At 43.7% G+C, this 17,749-nt stretch overlaps 1 long non-coding RNA gene across 1 annotated transcript; it reads right to left on the reverse strand.

The window, feature by feature from the left end:
* Positions 1-3,824: 3,824 nt before the first annotated feature.
* Positions 3,825-4,721, reverse strand: LOC123083070 (uncharacterized). The gene is made up of 3 exons (XR_006439201.1): positions 4,600-4,721; positions 4,306-4,516; positions 3,825-4,229 (listed from the first exon to the last, which is right to left on the reverse strand). It is a non-coding gene; the product is annotated as an uncharacterized lncRNA (long non-coding RNA).
* Positions 4,722-17,749: the final 13,028 nt, after the last annotated feature.

The raw sequence follows: 17,749 nt of genomic DNA on the forward strand, positions 1-17,749 counted from the left end.
TAGATTTTCAGTGCCATGTGGGCATCATCATGTGTGTGGGCGTTGAAGAGTTCACCCACACGATCCACAACACGCGGTTGCCAGCTGCGCCGTGTGGGTGAACCAGTTTCTGCCCACACAGTCACCATGTAGTCCACGCGCGTGTCGGCGAATTGCTCTTCGCCCACACGACGCTCGTACGTTGTTAGATGGCAACTGTAGTTGAGCGTATGTGGCAACTAGGTAAACACACATGGCAACTATGATTCGTTGCTAGATGGCAACTGCAGTTGTGCGTATGTGGCAACTTGGTAAACACACATGGCAATTGTGATTAACCATACATGGCAACTATGATTGGACCACATGTGGCAACTAGTTAATCACACATGGCAACTATTGTTTGATCACGTAGGGCAAGTAGTTTATCATACATGGCAACTATGGTTTGAATACACGCGGCAACTACTGTTACTTAGACATGGCAACTACCGTTACTTAGACATGGCAACTACATTTGCCATTCCGGGTGACTAAAGTTGCCATCCCCCGGGGTAACTAAAGTGCCATCCCACGGGCGTGCCAGGATGTGTGGGCAGATTTGCTTCATGCCACACACGCGGGGTGAGGATGAATAGTAGTTTCTTGGGTGTGTGGCACGAAGTGGCTACACCCACACGTGTGAGTAGCTCTAATGTTCGCCCACACATGACCCTTGTGGGCTACCTCCTGCTGACGCCACATGATATGTGGGCGGATGTCTAATATGCCACACGTGTGGACGTGAGTAATTCCAAGGATGGAAACATTAGACTCTACACCTTCAAAGATAAATTTAATCCTTTTAACAAGCTACGTTAGAAATAGGCTCGTATTGTAGTTTGCAACTGTGGTCAAAAGGAAGATGAAGGTCGCCTCTCGTTTTCCACCCCTAACCCTAGGCGGCTAGGGCAAACTCTCCCCATCATGTTTCACCGGCGACCCCGTTCATTCGTCTCCCTTCTGTCTGCCACTCCGATGGCCGGTGGTGGGAGGGAAATCCCGATGCCTCTGCTCCGGATAGTAGTTTAGGTTAGGTTTTTTTTAGTCCCCGCACATGTGGCGCTCGGACGAATGGCCACGCTTCTTCTTTGAGTTTGTCTTCCAGGCTTCGATCCTCCTCGAGTTCGTCCAGCTAGATGTATAGTTGATGGAGCTCCCATGTAAATTCCTACCATCTCCTTGGGACAATAGGGTCAGGGTTTCTCGTCATGTGACGAGATTTGGTGTCAGGTGCTTCGGATGTATGCAAGGGTACAACAGCGATGACTATGGCTCCAAGACCCTGGTCCTTAGGGGTACGTGTAGGGAGACTTCCCACTGTTATCGATAAGGTCAAGCTGGCTCCGGTAGGGGAGCGACGACAACATCGTGTCAACTACTTGTTTAGGTTGCAGTAGTGGTCGTTCGTTGGTCTCGGAATCTCGATGTAACCTCACAAAAAAAAGATGATGAAACCTAACAACTATATCTCGCATTCAGCGAGACGGTAGGATGTCTCGCTGAAGGGTTACAGTAATTGGGCCGGCACATTGGCGCATAGTTAAAGAAAAAAGGGAAGGGAGAGGAGAGCATGAGGGATCAATCCCTGGAGGTCCAGGAAGGTAGCGAGCGTGGCTTAGCCACCGCGCCCACCTACTATTCTTGTTAAGTAACAGGGGCGCCACCTACTTGAAGCGAGTAGAGCCTATTTTATTGTTTTTAACGTTTTCTTTTTTTTCTTTCTTTTTTTCTTTTCCAGGTTTTTAGTTTTTTAATTCTATTTTCATTTGTTTTCCGTTTTTTATTTTTTATTTGGTTTTCATTTTTTTCATTTTCTTTGTTTCTTTTGGTTTTCATTCTACATTTTTTGTATATGTCAACAACATTTTTCTAATGCATGTTTAACACTTTTGCAAGACAAATTTAATTTTCTTAATACATGATCTACATTTATATACACATTTTCAATATTTTTTTAAATGCTGGAGTAACATTTTTCAAATACATGATTAGTTTCTTTAATATTTGGTCAACATTATTCCTATACATAGTTTTTAAAAACTTCAAATGCTTAATTAACATTTTTAAAATACAACATTAACGTTTTCTAATACATGGTCAATATTTTTTTCTATGCATGTTTAACTTTTTCAAATGCTTGATTAACACTTTTTAAGTGCAATATTAACATTTTTTTACGCACATGGTCAACATTTTTTCTCAACACATTTGAAAATTTTCAAATTCTTAATTAAGATTTTTCACATACTTGTTCAACACTTTTTCAAATGCTTGATTAACATTTTTATATACATGATCAAAAAAACATCATTTTTTTAATACAAGATAAACATTTTTTCCATACACATTTAGCATTTTCCAGAGGGGCTTGATTAACATTTTTTACACACATGATCAAAAAAAATATCATTTTCTTAATAAATGGTAAAACATTTTTTTCTATATAGATTAATCATTTTTCAAATGCTTGATTGACAGTTTTCAAATACTTGTTTAACAGTTTTTTTTTCAAATGCTTGAATAACATTTTTATATACATGATCAGAAAAAATCATCAATCTTTAAATACATGGTCAACATTTTTTTCTGTACACGTTTAACATTTTTTCAAATGCTTGATTAACATTTTTCAAATGCATGTTTAACACCTTTTCAAATTCTTGGTTAAGATGTTAAAAAATACAAGATTAATTATTTTCATACAGGTTTTTAACATTTTTCGTATACGTGATAAATACTTTCTCTATACACATTTAACAGTTTTCAAATGCTTCGTTAATATTTTTTGTACAGTGTTATATATATATATATATATATATATATATATATATATATATATATATATATATATATATATATGACAAATTTTATCTACAAGCAATGGTAGTTACCCCCTAGCCGTCTGTCCTCCACGTGTCACTTCTTATCCTAAGCCAAACGGGTTGGTGGATGAGAAAGAATCCAATAGCCGCCAGCTAACAAACATCTAATTAAATAATTAAATAAATGATGAGAGTTTGTTCAACAACCTGCTACTTCCTTGGCCGGCCGAACGAAACACCATGAACAGATAAGATCTTTTTATAAGTTGAACGTGCTGGCCCAAACATCTCTTGTATTTTTCTTTTTTGAGGAATCACTTGTATACTTCTGGCTCGAGTAAGTAGAACTACATGGTTTGGAAAATACTAGTATATAGTATATTGTTTGGAAAAACAGCATGTAGTATATTGTTTCGAAAATAGTATATCATGGAGTTTGAAAAAAAGTATATTTGGGAGCTATGAATATATAGTTTGTAGCATCGAGTATATGCACGGTGTGAAGTTAAAAGGAGTATACAGTATGGTAGTATGTAGTATGGAGTACACAGTGAAATTGAAAGGGGTATATACAGTATGGTAGTATGTAGTATGGAGTACATAGTGTGGAATTGAAAGGAGTATATCGTATGTGCGGACGAGTATATATAGTTGAAAAACGTGTATTTTGGTGTATGTGCATACTTCCTGTTACAAAAAGCAGTATCTATATATACTTACAGTGGCATATGTTCATTTAATTTGTATGCCCATATATCGTCATGTGCATATGATTTATAGGCATGTGAAATAATCTGTTTTGGAAGACCACAGAAGCATAACCATAGGGTATACTCTTATACGAGTATGTATGTATGTGTGTAATATAATTTTTACATGGTATAGGATAGACTAATTTTCCGATGGAAAAGTAGCTAGGCAGAATATACAAGGAAAACTGCAAGGAAGTATATGTTTTTTCTTAAGGGAACCTCAAGGAAGTATATACTATAACCATAGTTAATGCATTTCAGTGTTAAGTATACCAGCTTGTACATGGATGTGACATATTACATCACCCGTTGCATAAGGGGAGATACGTTTATACGCATCGAAGCAAGAACAAAGTCTTTTTTCCCGCAAAAACAAAAAGATGTGAATACATATACATTCTGAGGGACGCCTTGCTGTTGCTGGCTTGCTGCTCATCGTCAAGTTGAACGACCTGTATCATCGTGGTGGAAGCCAGTGATCAATATGGTGATGATGGCTAAAGAATTGCATGGTCTGCAGCGTCGGAAGGGAGATCTGTTTTGGGACGGAGGTGCGGTTGGGCGGTCGGCTGTACCATAATGCATTCGATCTGTTTCTTAGTGAAGGCGACGTGTGCTCGGCCAGCATATGGATCTGCATACAGCATGAGGGAAAATGAAAAGCATCCAAATCTCCAAATTGATTTTACGAAGGGATTAGATAGACATACTTATACACACATGCATGCAACGGGATAGGAGACGAGGTCGATTCAATATTCCACGGTGGCGGCAGGTGCCGCAAGGTCGCGGACGTCGATGGTGGCGGCAACTTTGGTAGGCGCCACACGTTGGCGGACGATCACGACGGGGGCTGCAGCTGTAGGCATCTGATGGCTACGTCGATGCAAGACATGCCATGGCGGACGACCGAAGAGCGACCTGAGCGACGTCGGAATTCAACAAGACCAACAAAAAAATCAATTAGGATGCTGCATGCAAATCGACTAGAACATCATGCATACCTTTCTTTTCGCGTCATTCGTTGACTCGCCGGTGCACTGATGCATCGTTCTGATCTAATCATAATATAGAGACGACCAAAACGAATGGATGAGCCAAGAAAATTGAGAGGTCAACTAACTAACGTCGAGCAAATAAAATCCAGTTTTTCTCCATCGTGACCCGATAAGGAACGCTCGGATCTAAAAGCAATCGGACGGCAGTAAAGATAGAGGTAACTACCACCTAGTGGTAGCATCTATTTTCCCTATATATATATATATATATATATATATATGTTTCCTACCACCCATGGTAGTTACCACCATTTCCGTTTTGTATATTGTATGTAGTATCTGTCAAAACCGAGAGTATGTACGCGTAGTATGTAGTATATAATAATATTTGGTTAGTATGTATCACATTTTTTAGGTAGCATGTATCGTATTTTGAGTATGCTCTTTTTTACATACAAATATGTACGTATTTCATAAATATAATAAAAACTATGGGCTAACTTGCAATTTTTTCATGTAACTCACTTTCAAGTATCTTAAATATAGTGTATGAACATACTAAAAATAATAAAGTAGTATATATACTAACACATGGTAGTATTTGAGACATGTGGGGTAACTACCCCTAGGTGGTAGGATAGATTTTCCCTATATATATATATATATATATATATATATATATATATATATATATATATATATATAATTTCTCATATACTACTATGTGGTAATATATATACTACTTTATCATTTTTAGTATGTTCATATACTATATTTAAGATACTCCAAACCGAGTTATGTGAAAAAATTGCATGTGAGCCCATGTTTTTATCATATTTGTGAAAATAGGTACATATTTGTATGTAAAAAGAAGTATGCTAAAAATATACTATGTACTACTTAAAAAATAGTACATATACTACCTAAATATTCTTACATACTACATACTACACATACATACACTGCGGTATGGTAGATACTACCTAAAACGTACAAAATAAAAATGGGTGTAACTACACCCGGTAGTAGGAAAAATTCGTCGTATATATATATATATAGGGAAAATCCATCCTACCACCCGGTGGTAGTTACCCCATATGTCTCATATACTACCATATGGTACTAAACTTGAAAAAAACACTCTAGTTTTGATATACATATATCACAAAAAATATATTATGTTTCACTCAAAATATATTCCTCGGCTTGTTTTGATGATGTGAGGGAGGGATGTGGTTGGTTTCAAGATACTAAGGGGTTTTCTGCAAATTGGAGTAGAAAAGTGGCCTATTGTTGCAAAAAGGCCAGAACTTACCTCACAGTCGTTAGATGCAGATCTAATGGTCAGAAATGACAGATGACAGACACACCGTCACCACCAACTGAGTCTTCTATAGGTGTAAAGATTATATAACAAAAGTAAAAAATAAAGAAAAAACGAACACAAAAAACGTAAAAAAAACGAGGCTGTGGCCTCTCGCATGCCTGGGCCAGCCCAATCCGCCCTTGCCTTCAGCGAGGGTTCCTTGAGATATAGGGGCGCCCATGATGAAGGACGTCGGTGGATGAGTTTATGTTTGGCAGATGTGTGCATTGTGTGGGTTGTGTTGGGCCAAGGAGTGGGTGAGGCCTTCATGCCTGTGGATGGCGTTCAAAATTGTCGTCCACATATACGGTAAAGGTTTCCCTAAAAAAATGTGGTAAAGGTAGCCTGTTCTTAGAAAAAAGTGTGGTAAAGATAACTTGTTCTTAAATTGTAAAATGGGGGTGAGGCGTTCATGCCTGTGGATGGGGTACAAAATTGTTGTCCACATATGTGGTAAAGGTTCTCCTAAATAACTTATGATAAAGGTAGCATGTTCTTAAAAGAAATGTGTTGTAAAGGTCACTTGTTCTTAAATTGAAAAATGGTAAAGGTAGCCACCAACTCCATTCTCTTTGCATGTCCCGTTTCCCGGAACGAGAGGATGGGTACCAATAGACGCCGGTGCGCCGGCCGAATCGTTCGGCCGGTCCAACCAGGATCGTACGACCCCAGGAATCTAGTCGTCCGATATGCCTTTTACCGTTCGTCCTTCTTCTCCATGGCCTTCCTCAAGAAATTGCAGCACCGCATAGACGAAGAGACAGGAGGCTACGACCAGCACCGTCGACCCCCGCCGTAATTCGCCGCCTCGCCGCAGCTTCGCTGCCGGTCGTCGCCCTCGCCGGTGGTCGCCGCCCTCGCCGGTGGTCGCCGCCCTCGCCGGCGGTCGACGTCTCCCATGTGTCTCTCATCGGGCGCCACAACCCCCACCCTCCCCACGCACGTTTTGCTGCGTCGCGGGAGATCACCGGCGTTGGCGACGGTGACCAACACGCTGTAAAACCACCATCGCGCCGCCAATGCTTCCCGGCCATGGATTTTTCTCGAACCGTCGATGTGAATGCTGGAAACATATTTGGAAAATGCTGGAACCGGCTATTAGATATGTTGCATCCGATGATGTTTTTTGATGGAACCAGAGCTGTACCCAGAAACGCGGTCGTCATCGTTTGTTACAACCGTACCCGATAAAGGCTACATCCACGTTCATACAAAGCTGCAACCTTTTCACACCAAAAACTACATCCAACGACGACATATGTTGACAAATGTTACAACTGTACATTGAAAAAGCTTCGTCCATGTTCACGAAAGCTGCAACCGGCGAGCGTGGTGACCGCGCACGGTGATTTTGTTTTTGCTACAACCAATTTCGTTTTCTTTGCTACTACCAGCTTCGTTTTTTGATACAGCCATGGCTGGTGAGCGTGGTGACCGCGGGCGGCGAGGATGGGCAGCCCTGCTCCAAGCAACATTCGCGCGAGGACGGCCTCGTGGATTTATGCTATATGCTACAACCGGCATTGAAAATTGCTACCACCACGTGCCGTATAGCTACAACCGCAATCGTGATTTGCTGCATCGCACGACAATGCGTTTTTTGCTGGAAGCGATGCTCATATTTGCTGGAACGGGGTGAGCGAGATGTTGCAACGGCGAGGGATCTATGCGACAAGCAGCGACTCACGGACATGAGCGGCGGCAAGCCCGCCGGTGAGCTGCAGCTCCACCGGAGCTACGACCGTCGCGTCGAGAGCTGCAAAACAGCAGGTTGTGTGGGTGCATGAACGACAACGAGGATGGCCAGCGATGGCGGCGAACAGCGACGAGGACGGCCGGCATGGGCGGCGACCGGCGACTTGGACAGCCGGCGTGGGTGAGGACTGGAGATGCGGCCGGCCAGCCCGCGAGATGAGAGAGAGAGATGAAGCAGTGCAGCCGCACAGGGCGTTGATGGCGAGCAGTTGGTTTGATGGCGAGCAGTTGGTGGACCCGGTCACCACGCATCTCACCACGCGAGAAGCCTGCCGTATGATAAAAGTAGATCGCACTGGTCGTGCGCGACCGGCCAAATGTTCGGCCGACGCGCCGTTCTGAAACGTTTCCCTATTTCCTAGCGGGAGACTTGCGGGTCAAGGTCGGCAACGGGATGTGTTAAATTGAGAGGGGTTTTACGGTGCAAATTACTAGTCACGGGAGAGACTAGTATTTGAACAGATCCACCGTTGATTTGAAGGGTAATTTAGGCACTTTATATTAGATTTTTTTCTCTTAGCCCAAGGGCAGTTTAGTCCGATAAAAAGTTTAATAATCAACTAAAAGTCCCGACTGAGTCGGCCCCTACACCTGCATTCTCGTCACCCAAGCCCGAATTGCCGCTCTCTCGCCGCCGCCCGCCCCTGCCGCGCCGTCCGCCTCGGGATCCTTCCTGCCCGTCTGTTCCGGCCACCACAGCCCACTCGTCGCTTTCGCCACCATTTGTCGCTGCCGCGCCGTCCGCCTCCTATCCTTCTTGCCCGTCCATTTCGTCCGCCGCAGCCGACCCGTGGCTCTCGCCGCCGCTTGCGGCTGCCGTGCCTTCCACGTCCGGAACCTTCCCGCCCGTCCGTTCCGTCTGCCTCTAATAGGAGCTGTGGCCGCCACTTGCCGTTGCACCACCGCCCGCTAATCAGCTGTCACCGTTGGCCCCGCCTGTCCGTCCGTCTCTACCACTGCTGGTCGGCCTGCAGAAAGGTAATGCTTGAACATGACCAACTCTCAATCAAAAACTTAGTAGCCACATATTACTGAATTTGCTTGGCGGAATCACAAAGTTTATATTGTTTGCCTACAGTACAGGGAAAGTTAATTCACATCTTTAGGATACATGCAATTAGGGTTCACATTTTTGTGTTGGTTGTCATGTAGAAGAAGTGATTTACATTTTTTATGATGTAGTTTGGCACTGGAGATGCCTAAATAACATTATTCAGTTTTTTTGTGGATGGCAGTTACACAACATGGATGCTCACCACGTCAGCATAGAGGAAATTGAAGAATATTACATGGTGGTTAGTCAAAAATTCACAAGCGAGAAACAAGGTTTCGAGTTCTATAACAGATATGCTAAAGCCAATGGGTTTAGCGTGAGGAAGGCCAATGTGAAAAACAAGGGAGGCATAAGAATCCAAAGGTTGTACATGTGCAGCAAAGGAGGATATAGGTCCTTGAAAAACTTTGAAAGGTCCAACCGGAAAAGGAAACAAGGGCACTCTCTTGTTGTGGATGTGACGCTCGACTGCAAATCGAGCTCAATATGGAAACCCGTGAATGGTTTGTCAAGGACTTTGTGGACCAGCATAACCATGAATTCACTAAGCCTGACCAGACACCTTTCTTATGGTCTCATCGTGGACTTAATGATCCTCAAAAGGCTGATGCATTGAGTATGGTATTGGTGGTCTACGCACACATCAGATAATGGACGTAATGGAGAAGCAGCATGGTGGGTATGACAAAGTCGGCTGTGTGTCTCGGGACCTATATAATTTTGTTGCTGAGTACAAGAAGCAAAGGATCGAAGGTTTTGATGCCCAATACATGCTGAACTATATGGCGGCGCAGGAAGAGAGAGATTCTGAATTCTGTTACAGGTACATCAAAGACAGCGAAGGCCATCTGCAGAACCTTTTTTGGTCAGACGCGCAGTCCCGGTTGGAATATGATGCCTTTGGTGGTGTTGTTGTGTTTGACAGCACGTACCGTGTAAACAAATATAACTTGCCATTTTTCCCATTCATTGGATTGAACCACCATTGCAGCACAGTTGTCTTTGGGGTCGGCATTGTATCAGACGAGACCGTGGCATCATATAAGTGGTTGCTCCATTCATTTTTGGAGGCGATGCACCAGAACCATCTGAGGTCCGTGATCACTGATGGGGACCATGCAATACCACAGTTAATAATATGAAACGTACCTGTATTAGGGCTAGGTTGCCAGCTGGCCACCTTAAATATCTTCATTACGCATCTACGACAAGCATAGGTCTTCATTAAACTATATGTGGAGGATCTGGAGTGGCACTAGGAGACTTCACCACCTCAATTGATTACAGTCAACGGTCGAAGCCACTAATGCAGGACTGGACAGAGGAGAAGGCCAAGAAGGTACTACCTCCGTCCGGGTTCATTGGTCCCCATTGTATTTCGTGCCAAATTTTGACCATAATTAAACTAACAAAATGTTCATGCATGTCACCAAACATTATATTTTTGAAAACTATGTTCAAATATGAATCCAATGAGATAATTTTTCTTGACATGCATTAACATTTTCTTAGTTAAATCTTTAGTCAAAATTTGACAAAAACTACAAAGGAGACCTATAAACCAGGACGGAGGTAGTAGCAGTGGTCATCGAAAAACATGGCTTCGGAGTTGGAGAGGTAACTTGAGCCATGTTCTAATTCAAACATGTTTTTCATTCAATCATTTCTATTATGATTAATTTTCATGCAATTGCAGGTTGTTGACGACCTGAAAGAGCCTTTCAAGTCCCAAAAAGAGCCATCTTGCTCTGAAAGTCTACCTTCAGGTCTGAAGGAGCCCAACAAAGAAGTATTGGTATGTTCATCTCTTGTGTACTATTTCCTACTGCAGTTTATCGTAAAGCATCTAACCTTTTCCCTACTCTTTACTTTGTTAGGCCATGTTTGGTACACTCATTGGCCTGGTGAAGGAGCTTAAGCCATTGCTACTAAAACACCATGCTGAAACCTATATTCAGTTTGGCCATGCAAATCTGAACATGCAGGACATTATGCATCAACAGAGATGTCTGGGTTTTCGTTTTGAGGACTTCATCTCACCCTACAATGTAAGTGTCTTCGGTGTTTATACCTTCTACTAAAATATTGAAAATGACACATGATCTTTTATTTTTGCAGGACCATCGTTATGGAATTTCTAACAAAACAAAACCCACACATGCGTCAGCATTTCAGAATTCAGGGAAGGAGCAAAAGTCAACCTTCAGGAACCTTTCACCTGAATTACAGGTAAGCACATATACATCTTTAATTAATTTATTAATCTTTAGAAAGAGAGAATCACATCTGGTGACTTTTAGTAGTGGCCAACACTCTAGCCAGATTGATTTCATCCTCTCGAGAAGAGAAGATAGGCGTGCGTGCCTAGACTGTAAGGTGATACCTGGGGAGAGTGTTGTACCCCAGCATAAGCTGGTGGTTGCTGACTTCCGCTTTCGGATTCGTGTCCAGCGGGATAAGCGTGCCAAGGTCGCTAGAACGAAGTGGTGGAAGCTCAAGAGGGAGGTAGCTCAGGTGTTCAAGGAGAGGGTAATTAAGGAGGGCCCTTGGGAGGAAGGAGGGGATGCGGACAATGTGTGGATGAAGATGGCGACTTGCATTCGTAAGGTGGCCTCAGAGGAGTTTGGAGTGTCCAGGGGAAGGAGAAGCGAAGATAAGGATACCTGGTGGTGGAATGATGATGTCCAGAAGGCGATTAAAGAGAACAAAGATTGCTTCAGACGCCTATACCTGGATAGGAGTGCAGACAACATAGAGAAGTACAAGATGGTGAAGAAGGCCGCAAAGCGAGCTGTTGGTGAAGCAAGGGGTCGGGCATATGAGGACCTCTACCAACGGTTAGGCACGAAGGAAGGTGAAAGGGACATCTATAAGATGGATAAGATCCGAGAGAGGAAGACGAGGGATATTGGCCAAGTCAAATGCATCAAGGACGGAGTAGGCCAACTCTTGGTGAAGGACGGAGAGATTAAGCATAGATGGCGGGAGTACTTCGACAAGCTGTTCAATGGGGAGAATGAGAGTTCTACCATTGAACTGGACGACTCCTTTGATGAGACCAGCATGCGTTTTGTGCGGCGCATCCAGGAGTCTGAGGTGAAGGAGGCTTTAAAAAGGATGAAAGGAGGCAAGGCGATGGGCCCTGATTGTATCCCCATTGAGGTGTGGAAAGGTCTCGGGGACATAGCGATAGTATGGCTAACCAAGCTTTTCAACCTCATTTTTCAGGCAAACAAGATGCCAGAAGAATGGAGACGGAGTATATTAGTACCAATCTTCAAGTACAAGGGGGATGTTCAGAGTTGTACTAATTACCATGGAATTAAGCTGATGAGCCATACAATGAAGCTATGGGAGAGAGTCATTGAGCACCGCTTAAGAAGAATGACAAGTGTGACCAAAAATCAGTTTGGTTTCATGCCTGGGAGGTCGACCATGGAAGCCATTTTCTTGGTACGACAACTTATGGAGAGATATAGGGAGCAAAAGAAGGACTTGCATATTGTGTTCATTGACTTGGAGAAGGCCTATGATAAGATACCGCGGAATGTCATGTGGTGGGCCTTGGAGAAACACAAAGTCCCAGCAAAGTACATTACCCTCATCAAGGACATGCACAATAATGTTGTGACAAGTATTCGAACAAGTGATGTCGACACCGATGACTTCCCGATTACGATAGGACTGCATCAGGGGTCAGCTTTGAGCCCTTATCTTTTTGCATTGGTGATGGATGAGGTCACAAGGGGTATACAAGGAGATATCCCATGGTGTATGCTCTTTGCGGATGATGTGGTGCTAGTTGACGATAGTCGGACGGGGGTAAATAGGAAGTTAGAGTTATGGAGACAAACCTTGGAATCGAAAGGGTTTAGGCTTAGTAGAACTAAAACCGAGCACATAATGTATGGTTTCAGTACTACTAGGTGTGAGGAGGAGGAGGTTAGCCTTGATGGCCAGGTGGTACCTCGGAAGGACACCTTTCGATATTTGGGGTCAATGTTGCAGGAGGATGGGGGTATTGATGAAGATGTGAACCATCGAATCAAAGCCGGATGGATGAAGTGGCGCCAAGCTTCTGGCATTCTCTGTGACAAGAGAGTGCCACAAAAGCTAAAAGGCAAAGCTAAAAGGCAAGTTCTACAGGACGGCGGTTCGACCCGCAATGTTGTATGGCGTGGAGTGTTGGCCGACTAAAAGGCGACATGTTCAACAGTTAGGTGTGGCGGAGATGCGTATGTTGAGATGGATGTGTGGCCATACGAGGAAGAATCGAATCCGAAATGATGATATACGAGATAGAGTTGGGGTAGCACCAATTGAGGAGAAGCTTGTCCAACATCGTTTGAGATGCTTTGGGCATATTCAGCGCAGGCCTCCAGAAGCTCCAGTGCATAGCGGACGGCTTAAGCGTGCGGAGAATGTCAAGAGAGGGCGGGGTCGACCGAATTTGACATGGGAGGAGTCCGTTAAGAGAGACCTGAAGGATTGGAGTATCGACAAAGAGCTAGTATGAACAGGGGTGCGTGGAAGCTTGCTATCCATGTGCCAGAGCCATGAGTTGGTTGCGAGATCTTATGGGCTTCACCTCTAGTCTATCCTAACTTGTTTGGGACTAAAGGCTTTGTTGTTGTTGTTGTTGTTGTTGTTGTTGTTGTTGTTGTGTAAATCTAAGACCTCACCGCATATTGCAGAGTGCTGCTAAGAGCCCCAAGCATGCAGACAAAAAGTTCACTACGAAAGGAGCTACCAGTAAAGATGTAAAAGCGGCCGAGGATGAATCCCCAAACCTTTTCCACAAATCTGAGGTAAGCTCACATACGAAATTAATTATTTGCAAGTCCAGTTGTTTTCTGTAAATATAATACCTCTCTTGCATGCTACAAATCAAGTTCTCTGTCAATATAATACCTCTCTTGCATGTTACAGAGTGTTGCGAAGACCGCTGATAAGATGCCAGTCCGTATGAACCAAGTAGCTAAAGATGTAGCCGAGGAAGACTCAATTGGGTACAGAATCCGTAAAGAAGGAAGGAAGTCTACATCTTTCAGAAAGATGATTTTCTGTATTACGACGCACCGAAAACAAAAAAGACTAGGAAGACTAAAGTAAAAAATGACAACTTTGTGTCTGAAGGCAACAAGGATGAGCTTGATGTTCACCAAATCAGAGATTATATAAATGAATCACCCATTTTTGATGAGCTTGTTCACATTGATGAGGTTTATCTAGAGCAAAGGCTTTGATCCGTATGTGGTCGCTACTCACTTCGACGGAGGCCAGGGGGCGTTTGGCTACTGCGTCTACCCGATGGGAGATGGTAGCTCGGGTTATTTTCAACCGGTTTGGATGGCGGTCATGTAATAGGATAGGCATGTAGTGCTCCTATTTTATTTACCAGCCGGTTGTGGCTTTCGATTTGGCTCTTGTGAGCGTTTTGTTTCATTTTTTACTTCGAGACTTGGAGACTTTGTTGGCGGTTTCTTTTTAATAATATGAGCCGTATGCATCTTTCTGGTGCAGAGGCTGGGGTAAAAACCCCTTTTCGAAAAAAAATCTAGAGCAAAGGCATCTAAGTGTCTTAACCAGCGACAATGTTACCCGAGAAAGTGACAAGTGGTTGGGAGAACAGGTATCTTTACTTTCTGATTTGAAAGAAAAAAATTCATATTGTTGGTTTAAATTGAAATCTTAATTGTGTGTGTTTTTTCAAATAAAATAGCTACTTGATGCTGGCATCGAGTTGCTTAGGGCCAGCAAAGTTGAAGATGTGAGGAAGGATGAAAGGGTCTATCTCGAAAGATCAATCAAGACCCAACTTCTGAAGCGTGATGGGCTTCCTAACATGCAGAAGGAGGTTCTGTCTGGAAAATATGGTACAGAACAAGGGGACAATTACCTTGCTCATGAGATGGTAAGAACCACCCTACACAAAACATAAACATATGAAAGCCGAAAACTAATTGTATTTTTTTTAGATATTCCTGCCTATGAATTTGCAGAACCTGCACTGGTATTTGGCCGTAGTGAACACGCACAAAAGGGCGATCCAGATCCTTGACTCCATGCTCAATCACGAAGACCGCCTAGAACTGCGCCAAACCGTGAGTTGCAATATGGATATTACTAAATTGTTATATGATTTAACTGTTAGACAATGACAAAATATCATATTCGACACTCCGTTTTGCAGCTGCTAGGTATGGAAGCACATGTGAATCTATCTCTAAGAATGAAGGGGGCCCAAAATAGCAACTGGCCTGACTCACTACTGTCAAAATGGCCAGTTTTTGTGAAGAAGACCCCACAACAGTCAGATGGGTACATACACACTTGTCAAATTTTGTTTTCAAACTAAATTAGTAGGACAGCGCACTAACAATTATCTTTATTTGTTGCAGTTGTTCATGTGGGCTATTTGTTCTTAAAAACATGGAATCCTGGACAGGAGACGAGCACACTGACGAGTTCAAGCAGGTAAAAGCACACAACATATTTATATGCACTAGCAGTTTGACCAGAACTAACTTTTCCTCTTGCATAGGTTCACACTGACAAATTCGGAAGGGAACTACCTGCTATGCTGGTCAGCTCGCCACTTAACAAGTTGAGGAAGCGCTACCTTGAAGCAACAGCCAAGATGGACGAAGACTCCAAGATGGACCAAGACTGAAGACATACACACGTCCAGGAGTCCCTTTTGAGTCGTGCCATCTAGTTTCAGTCCTTCTCCGCGTTAGCAATTTCTAGGGAATAATATCGCATGAAGACAATTCGTGTTTTGTGGTTTCATTTTTGTGTGTTACCAAACTATTTTTACCATACTCTATTTCTTATGGAGTAATTCGACAGATTTCAATAAAGTGTTAGCAAACTATTTACTATGATGCAATTGTATGTGAGGAATCTATTTTCTTTGTGCATAGCTTCATGATGGAGCAGCGATGTTGTCTTTCTTCAAATCAAGCATAATTCAAACTAAGGAGATCACTGTAGGTTGTAATATTATCTGACAAGGATGATAAACACATCCCAAAGATGCATAGTTTATACTAGTACATGCTTCTACACTGAGAACACACAAAAAGGGAAAGCTTTCACTGTAGTTGCAGGATCAGTTCTCTGAACTCTTTCTCTCAGAAGAACACGAGTGTTTGCGCTGCGTTCGGCCTCTGCAGCCTTTTCCCTTTTTCTTCTTATTCAGTCAAGTGCTTCAGAACAGAAACTACAAGATACCCGGTCCACGAGCGGGCTGATCGGACGTGCCATCCCACGTCCTCCCGATCGCTAGGGTGTGGCCGTCACACGTTTACAATCGTGCCATCCCACGATCCACCTGTGACGGCTCAGCTAAACAAACTAACTGAAAGTCTGAAACTACGCCAAGTCGGGAACAGATTCCACGCTGCATGGCCCTTTATTTTAGCTAAGAAAAAACTAGAGGATAACAAACAGCTCAACACGATTATTTGCTAACAAATCACCCCCTTAAGCCTGTTGCACAGTCTTCACTTCAACGACACCGAGCATCTTCCTCATCTCAACAAATCTGGTGCGCCCCAATGCCTTGGTTAGAAGATCAGCAAGTTGATCAGTTGTTCCAATGTGCTTCACGTCAGCTCTTCCTTCCTCGACGCACTCCCTGATGAAGTGATACTTAACATCAATATGCTTGCTCCGGTCGTGATGCACCGGATTTTTGCTCAGTGCGATAGCTGACTGGTTATCAACCATAAGGTCGAACATGGCCGGAGCTTGCCCTGTCATTTCCCCAAGCAATCTGCTGAGCCAGACCCCTTGACAAGCGCCGCTTGCTGCTGCCACATACTCCGCCTTGCAGGATGATGTGGTCACTATCTTTTGTTTCTGCGAGCTCCATGTCACAATGTTCTTTCCAAGCATGAACACAACTCCAGAAGTGCTCTTTCTGTCATCTATGTCCCCGGCATGGTCACTGTCACTGTAACCTGTCAGCACCAAACCCTTTGCACCGGCCCTGTAGCAGCATCCATACCCCTTAGTACCTTGTACGTACCTAAGAATTTGTTTCACTGCCGTCCAATGCTGCTTGCTTGGTGCCTCCATGTACCTGCTTACAATGCCGACGGCACATGCTATATCAGGCCTTGTATTGACCAAGTAACGAAGACTGCCGATCACACTCCTATACAAAGTGGCATCCACGGATTCAGCTCCATCCCTCTTGCTGAGCTTGAGGCGGTACTCCAATGGAGTTGCACACGGTTTGCATTGCTCCATGCCTGCAACCTCCAAAATCTTCTGAGCATAGCTGCTTTGACAGATCTTGATCTCACCACTTCTCTGCTCAACTTCAATACCCAAGTAGTAGGACAGTAGGCCGAGATCACTCATTTTGAACAGCCGTTGCATCTCCTGCTTGAACTTGTCAATATCATCCTGACTAGTCCCGGTAATCACCAGATCATCCACATATACTCCCACCAACAGGAAGTTCTTGTGGTCACCACGCCTATACACAGCATGTTCCAGTCGGCTTCTTTTGAAACCCAAGGCTTGCAATGATTCATCCAATTTAGCATTCCAGGCCCGTGGTGCTTGTCGCAGCCCGTACAGTGCCTTCTGCAACTTGTACACTTTGCAGCTCTCTCGATCATCGACAAACCCTGGCGGCTGCTGTACATAGACCTCCTCTGCAAGATCACCATTCAGAAAAGCGGATTTAACATCCATGTGGTGTACCTGCCATCCACCGTGTGCGGCGAGAGCGAGGAGCAGCCGCACAGTCTCCATGCGAGCCACTGGAGCGAAAACTTCTTCAAAGTCCACCCCCTGTCGCTGAGAGTACCCCTTTGCCACCAGTCGCGCTTTATGCTTCAGGATGTTGCCGGCAGGATCTCTTTTCACCTTGAAAACCCACTTTAACCCGATGGCGCGGTGCCCAGCGGGAAGAGATGTGAGTTCCCAGGTTTGATTGTCGACGATCGAGCCCATTTCCTCCT

Source organism: Triticum aestivum, chromosome 4A, assembly GCF_018294505.1.
Source record: "Triticum aestivum cultivar Chinese Spring chromosome 4A, IWGSC CS RefSeq v2.1, whole genome shotgun sequence".
NCBI classification, from domain to species: domain Eukaryota; kingdom Viridiplantae; phylum Streptophyta; class Magnoliopsida; order Poales; family Poaceae; genus Triticum; species Triticum aestivum.